Source organism: Danio aesculapii, chromosome 20 (assembly GCF_903798145.1).
Source record: "Danio aesculapii chromosome 20, fDanAes4.1, whole genome shotgun sequence".
NCBI lineage: Eukaryota > Metazoa > Chordata > Actinopteri > Cypriniformes > Danionidae > Danio > Danio aesculapii.
In genome coordinates, this window is record NC_079454.1 from 24,320,104 (window position 1) to 24,329,843 (window position 9,740).

Consider the following 9,740-nt stretch of genomic DNA (forward strand, 5'->3'; position numbering starts at 1 on the left):
GCCCACAAATGATTTAGATGGACGAAATTTTCTGCCGCCACGCCCACCTGTGTCAATGATTGGTGTAGAGGAGTGTCAAATACAGTGCGCCAGAAACATTGTGTACATTCCGCCTCTTAACCGACGTGATTGGTTGAAATGCTTCAACAACCCCACCCCTCGCTGTTCGTGATTGGCTTAGAAGTATGTCTACACCCATCAGTTACGATAGTTTCCTCGTGCATAGAAGAAAGCCAGCCCACGATGACATGCTATTGGCTCAGCTGTGCACCAACATAGAGCACACTTGGGCTAACAAAACAATGGTGAGAAAATACAGTGAAAAACATTAGGCTGCTGAACGAAGCGACTGCGTTAGGTTGTTTGTGCGCTACTGTCGTCCTAAACATTTCTATGAAAAGTTGCGAAAGTGCATGGAAAACATCACAAGGAGCAGGAACCACAATTATGTAAGCCATTGTGTATGATGGGGGAGTTCACCGCCACTAAAACAGCATTTCTTATCCTCTTGTTGTTTATAACACGTTAAGACTTTTATCTGACGAACACAAAAGAGTCTATAGGGAAAACTGGCAGGCATTAAATTCAGTGTTATGAGAGAATTGAGCATTTAGGGCAAGTTGCTGCTATTATTTATGCCTGTTTGTGTGTGTTTATCAGGGTAATACACGAAAACATGGACAGTGTCCAGTGTGAAATGGTCTTTGTTTTACACAAACGGCTAATGTAGCTTATATATATAGATATATATATATATCAACTACATTAGCCGTATATATATATATATATATATATATATATATATATATATATATATATATATATATATATATATATACACACACATATACAGGTAGCTGGTTCGAGCCTCGGCTGGGTCAGTTGGCGTTTCTGTGTGGAGTTTGCATGTTCTCCCTGTGTTCGCGTGGGTTTCCCCTGGGTGCTCATGGTTTCCCCCACAGTCCAAAGACATGTGGTACAGGTGAATTTGGAAATTGTCCATAGGGTATGTGTGTGATTGTGTGTGTGGATGTTTCCCAGAGATGGGTTGCGGCTGGAAGGGCATCTGTTGCGTAAAACGTGCTGGATAAGTTGGCGGTTCATTTCGCGGTGGCGACCCCAGATTAATAATAAAGGGACTAAGCCGAAAAGAAAATGAACAAATGAATGAATATATATATAGGGGAAATAACATGATAACCAATGTTTCCTGATAATACACAGAGGGTAAGGGTGCACAATATTGGAGAAATCTGGTATTTCAATATATAGTTTTTCTCTAATATATATTGCAATATGATTACAATTTCACCCGATGTCTCTATTTGGAAAGAATTCCTTAATTTAGATTGATTGGGATGAATTTGTACAGAAGTCAATCATGCATAAAATATAATAAATTAAACAGTGTATGCAAGCTTTCGATCCAATTATTGGCAATACGATAGTAAACTTTAGAATAATGGAAAACATGCAGACTCCATGGAGAACATGCAAACTCCACACAGAAACGAGGCTCGAACCAGTGATCTTCTTGCTGTGAGGCAAACATGCTACCCACTGCACCACTGTGCAGCCCACAAATCCAACATTAGTTCAATAATATTAATCTTTATTATAATTGATTATTATAGTTTGTTTATTAGAGTTGCTTTTGACATTGATGAGGACTTCGGAGCACAAAAACGGAACCTCGCACATTCCATTTCACTATTTTAAAAACATCAATAATTAATTAAATAAATAAAATACAATTAATAATATAAAAATAACTCTCAATCAACCATGTCTCATGCTGCAAAAGTAAATTTACAAGATTTTACTTTGTGGAGAAATAATGCAGACGACTGGAAAGGGGGAGGCATGTGACGCAATTACCATTTTGTCCTGATTGTTGTTTGACAATTATGAGAGAATTATTTTATTTTGGAGGTGATTAAATTATTGGTGCGGACATTTGAATAATTCTGGATAGTGGTGGGAACATGTCCGCTCCGTCTGTGCTAATTGACCCTTCGCTAAGCCACACCCAAAACCGCCACCCACCAATCGTGGCCTAGCAACCGTAGCTACGCGCAGGAGCTCTGTCAAGCTTTCGAGCGAGGGAAACAGGCCATAGCGTTGTGCATATGGATTGTGCAAATCTGACACCTGGTATCCTAAAAGTTTGGACAGGGTGGTGGAATGTTTTTCCTTTTCAAAACCTAAAACCCAAGAGGAGAAATGTCAGCGTGGATCAAGCTTTGTGAGGAGCGCTAAAGGAGCGGAGTTAAGTAGTTTTGTTTTGATATTCCTAACACATTCAGTGATAAACCGACGGCAATAACTCAGACACCTCTTACCCTAAACTGTGTTTCATACAAAAATATTCGATATTATGAGCACTGCCCTCGCCATAGTAGGCAATAGTATCTGGATGCAGCCTTTATGATGCAAGCTGAGACTGCATCACTCAGCAATGCAATGTCAGACGCAATGCAGTCAGTGGACTGTGACGGTTAGGGGTGGGGTTAGGTGAGCCCATTAAAAAGCATTGGATGCAGCTCAGATTGCACTGCACCAGGTCTGCATCCAGACCCCTCTCATAGTAGGCATACTAATAGCAATCATAGTTCCATCTCTTTCAAGCTACGAATATTTGAAATTACATATCAACAGAACAAAGCAGAGATGTGATCACAAACTGAGTGCTTGCGATCAATATACTTTGTCCGCAGCTGTTTTTGAGTAATTTATAAGCCTCGATGTCCATGTCAGAGCTACAATTCACTGGTGTTTTCGTCTGTCTTTTTTAGAGATTTACGTTAGTCATTGGTGACGATGTTAAAGCAGGTTAGTGTCTGCTTTTATATTTGCTGTCGGATTAATATTTGCTGGTAGGGAAAATCGATCTGTTCACTTCTGCTATTTATACTTTCATTTGCATTTCAGTTCATTTATTTCTTCCACTGAACTGCAAATTAGAATAGAAACGGTATAAAGAGCACACAAACATACGTACAGACAGTGATAGGTGTACATTGTTATGGGTAAATGATGCTAATATTCGACGCAAATCCATCAATTTCTTCTTTCTGACTGTTCTTTCTGTGAATAAATGATGTAGCCAATGACTGTCCTTGCATGTTTCCTCGTTGGTTAGTAACGCTATATTTCATTGCACGACATTTAATCTATCAGGCTTTTTGGCTAAAAAAGAGAGATCACGGTGTAATTTGTTATTATTAGATTATTTTTTAAGTTTCACCTCTCCTGCTGTGCATGAACTAATGTGTTGAATAGTCAGCGTATGAGGCGGCTAGGCTAAGCTAACTTCAATTTTGATTAAATTATTCTCTAATCGGTTGCCTATTATGCTGTGGATATACCCCTGTAACGCATACTGCAGTCCTTTTTGTCTGGCTTTCTTGGATATCTCACCTGTTTGCCAAAAATGACTAATTATATCCCTGGCAATGTCTGACACTGGCGCATACACATTGTAATAGACGTTGCAGGCACGAAAGCTTGACAGGCGTAGCAACAGTAACTAAGGAGGGCGGGGCTTAGCGAAGGGTCAATTCTACTCCCTTGCCTGAATGCTTTTTAAACTGCACAGGCACACATGCCTTAAAAAATACATGCAAATGACAAACTTTGACACCATTACAGTTAAACTTTGTAGTGACTCCACGAATCTCGTGTTTGAACTCTGTTTCCCAGTCAACTAGAATCCCAACTTAACATCTCGAATCTTGCAATGTGACTATTGTGTGACTAAGCAGAAGGGAAATGAATGAATGAATTTTATGAACCACTAATGATCATGCTTCCCATGAAGACCCTACATCTTGGATTGCTGAGGGGGAGAAAAATAACAGCAAATTTGTATTTTTGTTTTTGTTTTTTATTTATCTTTAAACATTCCCTGCAGCATTGCATTGTTTTACTGTGAATAATACTATTCCCCATTTCCTCATCTCGCATTGCTCAAATCAGTGTTATTGTTAGATACAACGCACCTTCCTTAGGCTTATCCCCTATATCAGAGGTAGCCACTGCAGAATTATTATTATTTTTTAATTTTGATTACAATTTTTGACATTTTTGTTGTGTAACGTTGGCTTTTTTATCTTTCTTAATGTGTATACCTAGTTTTTATTGATATTTATTTCACTAAAGTAATTCAAACTAAATGAAAAAGATAAACAATTTAAAATTGCCAGCTAGCTAAAATATGATATTGCAAGAAGGTGTGTTACATTTTGAATTGCTTGAAATCTGTTATATATATATATATATATATATATATATATATATATATATATATATATATATATATATATATATATATATATATATATATATATATATATATATATATATATATATATATTATACACACATACAGTTGAAGTCAGAATTATTAGCCCCCCTGAATTATTAGCTCCGTTTATTCCACTCGTTTTTTTTTCAACACATTTGTAAACATAATAGTTTTATAAACTCATTTCTAAGCTGATTTATTTTATCTTTGCCATGATGACAGTAAATAATATTTGACTAGATGTTTTTCAAGACACTTCTATACAGCTTAAAGTGACATTTAAAGGCTTAAGTTAATTAGGTTAACTAGGCACATTAGGGTAATTAGGCAAATTATTGCATAACGATGGTTTGTTCTGTAGACTATCGGAAAAAAATAATTGTGACCTTAAAATGGTTCATAAAAATTGAAAACTGCTTTTATTCTAGCTAAAATAAAACAAACAAGAATTTCTCCAGAAGTAAAAAATATTATCAGACATACTGTGAAAATGTCCTTGCTCTGTTAAACATCATTTGGAAATATTTAAAAAATAAAACAAATATTCAAAGGGGGGCTAATAATTCTGACTTCAACTATATATATATATATATATATATATATATATATATATATATATATATATATATATATATATATATATATATATATATAGTTGAAGTTAGAATTATTAGCTGGTTCGAGACCCGGAGTACTTGGCTGCAGCTGAAAGGGCATCTGCTGTGTAAAACAAATGCAGGATAAGTTCATTCTGCTGTGGCAACCTCTGATGAATATAGGGACTAAACTGAATGAAAATTAATGAATGAAATACCAAACGGTATTTATCAATCAACACATTCATAGAGTTCATATGTAATTATCAGAGTATGTTCTGATCAGTTTTGAGGAAATCCAGAAAAAGTTTCCATATAGTTTGAAATTTGTGTTTTGGTTCCAAGGAGCGTATCTTGTAAATCTATTTACCTCATACTTCTTGCTTTTTGTATTTTACACCATAGTAGGTCAATCATGTCAAAGTTAGAGCAAATCAGCTAGCAGTGTGATAAACAAATTGCTTTAATATGCCATGAAGAAACAAATAGAACAAACAGTAAGTGTTTTCTGGCATCATAATGGGACTTTTTGGTAGTGGTAAAATATAAAAATCCAGTTATATTTTTCATCCTACTGCATCTGTGCCATACACGTTTATCTTGCATTTTGCTTATATTTAAGTAGCCTGCTTGTTCATTTTGTTGATTTGGGTCATTGGGGATTCAAGAGTTGTTTATCAGAACCACATCATATGGCCACTAGGTGTCGCCAGATGTGCAGATAGAATTTACTGTATGATATATTGTACGTTGTAGGTACTGTTATACCAGAGAAGCACATTTCAATTGGGAAATATATCGGGTGAATAATATATATACGTAAATAAGGGAGCACAGGTTATACTTTTTATGTCGAAATTAAAGCTTTATGTAAATATTTGTTTAGGCATAGTTCCATTTGTTGTAAAAGAATTAGATGGATTATGCAGTTGTTAAACAGAAAAGTCTATCTAGTTTGTAATCCAGTTGTTTAAGATGTCAAGGTGTTTTGTCTTCAATTTCGATCTAGCGAATAGCTTAAAACAAAAAAGCAAGAAAACCGAAGAGAATAATGTGCGAGATTTTCAAAGACAGTCACGTGACAACTCAGGCACGCTTTGTGTGTGAGCTCCCGTGATGCATTGCACCCTTAACTTTTAACCAACTTTTAGTACTATATTCAGTGCTTTGTTTGCTTTGATGCATGTTGGATATGAATTATTGTCGATTTACCTGGTTGTTGTTGTGCATTAAGTTGGTTGGTGCGGTTTGATAATAGTGTCTTTTGTACTTACCGTCACTGATATTGGTGTCGTGGTTAGTGCCCCACTGAGCCCTTGCGCATCTTCCTCATACACTCATGATTCACCTCAGATCGTATAAATCTTTCGCCTTTTACTAAAGATTTCCGTGGGGAGGATCACAATGAGTATAATCTAATTTTTTGATGCCCTGCTTTATGCGGGGTTCCTATGTTGGTCAAAGAAAGAAAAATAAAATAATCAAGATACGTGAATTAGAAAATCGAGCTAAATTCGATTCCATAATCCTGTAATCGAATGATAATTTCCAGGTAGTATTATATTGTAGTGGGATAAATCGGCCTAAATAAGGATTGCCGAGCTGATTTTAGAGTATTTGAAGTTTTACTTATTAAAAGGGCTAAAGTTCAAGAAACTGGCTGAAGAACGTAAAAAAGGCGGTGTTGTGCCGATAAACGCTCCCCTGCCGGAAAATGCACCCCCTCATAGACTTTCAACTGATGATCAAACAGATTTCGTTCAAAAGAATTTGTCCAATACATGAGCTAATTTGTCCTATATTGATCGCCTTACTATCATAAGTAGTGAAAATAACCTATAGAGAAAGATGTCACTTCTGTGTGACTTTAGCTAATCAGTTTTGGCCAATGCTAACAAATATTTTCATTTTACAATCTGCCGTAAGAAATTCAAATTTTTAAACAGAGAAAACATTTTACAGGTAACTTATTCTAAATCTTGGACCTTATTCTTGAAACAAGAAAATGAGCAATAAAAGGTGTGAAGCACTAAAAGCGGGTCATTTTGAAATTGATTTTAATACTATTTTGGCTTTTGTTGCTATCCATGAATTTTCAAATGTATTTTTTTTTTTTACAAGAGAGACTTTTTAATTTAAAACTTTAACAGATTCATATTTTTTTCTAACAATATATAATGCTATAAATCTATATTTAAAAAAAAAAAAAGTATTATTTCACATTATTTATTATAAATCTTTAGGAATTTTTGGTACATCAAAAAGTGTGGTAAGGATGACCATCCAATAAGCTAATTCAGCAAAAAAATAATGCTTAAAATGCCACTAAAATGCAGCATTTACATTTCATGATTAAATAGAAAATGATGCGTATAACTGCAAAAAGGTCCACTTTTTGAGAAAAAAGAACTAACCCTTTTACCAGTCTGCCTACGAGCCTGAATCTTAAACTCTTCAGCGCTTATGGCGAGTTGACTGTCAGCAGACGCACTCCAAAGTGATAACGTTTCCCAAACTCATTCTGTATCTGTACACTGAATCTCTGGGTTTTGGGTGCGTGTTTGAACAGACATATACACATAAATAATAATAATAACATCTAAAGATGTCGATTTTGGTCGGGGTTTTTTTCAAACACAACTAATTTTGTCCTAAATGAGCATAAAAAGTTAGGAAAGCAATCGAATGCATTTTAAAGTGACACCTGTTATTTAATGTAATCAAACGAAAACTTTAAATAAATGAGATTCATTTGTTGCCCTTTAATCAGAATATGTAAGTTATGCAGTGAAGAAAAGATGAATGAGATTTGATAAATTGATTCTATTTCTTTGTAATAGCTATTAATTTTAATAGGCTGAACTGTTTGCTAATTTATTTGCTGCTAATCTATACTATTTATTTTTTCTTTTGTAATTAATAATAATAAAACATATTACTGACCGTTTAACGGTTTGTTTACAATGAAACCACGGCAGAAGATTTTTTTTTTGGGGGGGGGGGGGGTGTATTTTATTATGGTGGGCATGTCCCATATTTTCACATCCCAATGCTGACAGGTATGGTGTGTAGTTCTTCGCAGTTTGTGTACATAAGCAGATCAACGAGAAGAATATTATGTTTGCTGGTGTTTTGTACATTTGTCCTACCTTGTCAGATTGTCCTACCTCCCATTCAAAAAGTAGGACCCTCAGGGAAACACAGGGGGCCGGTAGTGGGATCTGCTGCTAGGGTTATTTTGGGTGGGAGCAGTGTAGACCACTTTATTCTATTTTAAACTATAGTTTTAAACTTTACCTAACTATAGTTTAAAATAAAAACTATGGTAATGTGTATGCCTGTTTTTTGGAATGTTGTGATGTTTTCTTGTGCTTGTTAGCTGGATTATTGAACAAAGAAGACTTATTTTAACTGCAATGTTGCACAATCAAGCCAGTCATGATTCAGAACAACACGGTCAAGGCCATCGCAATTTATTATGAGCATGCACATTATAATGCCCTTTTTTTATATCCATAAGTTCATCTTTAAAATTGTTGTTTTCTGATGATTTTGCAGGTCAAACTAAATGAAATATACGCTTTCTAAACATCCGAATTGTGTTTTTATTTGTCCTAGCCCTCCTGTGAAAAATGTAATTCTTTCAAAAATATTTACAGAGGGTGGCTTAACAGAGAGAAGACTTTTTTCCTTTTTACAATGTAATAGTTTTAACAACTATTCAGCTTAAAGTGCAATTTAAAGACTTATTGATTGGACAACAGTGTTTTTTTTTTTGTTTGTTTTTTGTAGCCAATCGGGAAAAGTAAAAACAATTCTTATGGGAGCTAATAATGTTGACCCAGTGGTCAAAAAACTGCTTTTATTCCAGCCAAACTAAAAGAAATTAGCCTTTCCTCAGCCAGAAGGAAAATATATATTAGGAAATACTGTAAAAAATGTCCTTGGTCTGTTAAACTTTTTCTATGATTTTTATTTGGTTCCTACTATGGATGGCTGGCTATTTTTTCCCAACATTTATCAGAATTTCAAGTTTTGTGTTCAACAGAAAAAAGAAAATAGTAAAAGTTTAGAACCACTTGAGTAAATATGGTCAGTAAATTTGTTTTTGGGGTGAGCTGTTAACAAAGTGAGAGAGAAAAATTTGAAAGATAATGCCTTTCTTGGTATGACCACAACGCTGGAGTTTAAATGGAGTCCAAGTGATCTTTTAGTTTGTTTTACTAGAATGAGTGTGAACAAAACACTGCCAGTGCCATTCAAACATGTGCACCAAGCAAGTCAAACCAACTTAAAGGGTCACAAAACACTTTTTTGAGGTGTTGAAAGTCATATTTGTGTCCCACACTGTTAATAACACTATTAGGACACATATATTTAACCAAAAAGTGAAAATTGGTTGTTTTTGCGTTATTTTGAGCAAATGTGTTCTTCCGGTTTGAAAAGAAAATTTGAAGCTACGTCACGGCCATGAAATCATTGTGTACATTCCAGCGTGGCGACTGGATATCTGTACCGGGCGGTACAAAGTGACGTCATTGAGTTTTCAGCATTAATTCATGAGAAAGACTTGGTTCAAACAAATCAGCGCGATCTATTGTGAATGAGGTGCAACTTCATCCATTTCATTAAGACTTTTTTTACCTGTTACATTGTTCAAACGGCAGAGACGCCAATTTGTGCTGCCAACTGTAATTAAAACAAGTGGAAGAAGAAGAGGAATTGTTCTTAGACATGGGTCATCAGTGTTGTGTTTATAAATGTGCCCCAACAAAGGTTTTGTTTCAATTCCCCGCGATGAGAGCAAAGCTCGTGAGTGGATGCTAGCACTTGGATTA

General features: G+C 35.2%; 1 non-coding gene across 1 annotated transcript; it reads left to right on the plus strand.

Moving 5' to 3' along the window:
- Window positions 1-6,235: 6,235 nt before the first annotated feature.
- Window positions 6,236-6,350, plus strand: LOC130213923 (U5 spliceosomal RNA). The gene has a single exon (XR_008835571.1). It is a non-coding gene; the product is annotated as a U5 spliceosomal RNA (small nuclear RNA).
- Window positions 6,351-9,740: the final 3,390 nt, after the last annotated feature.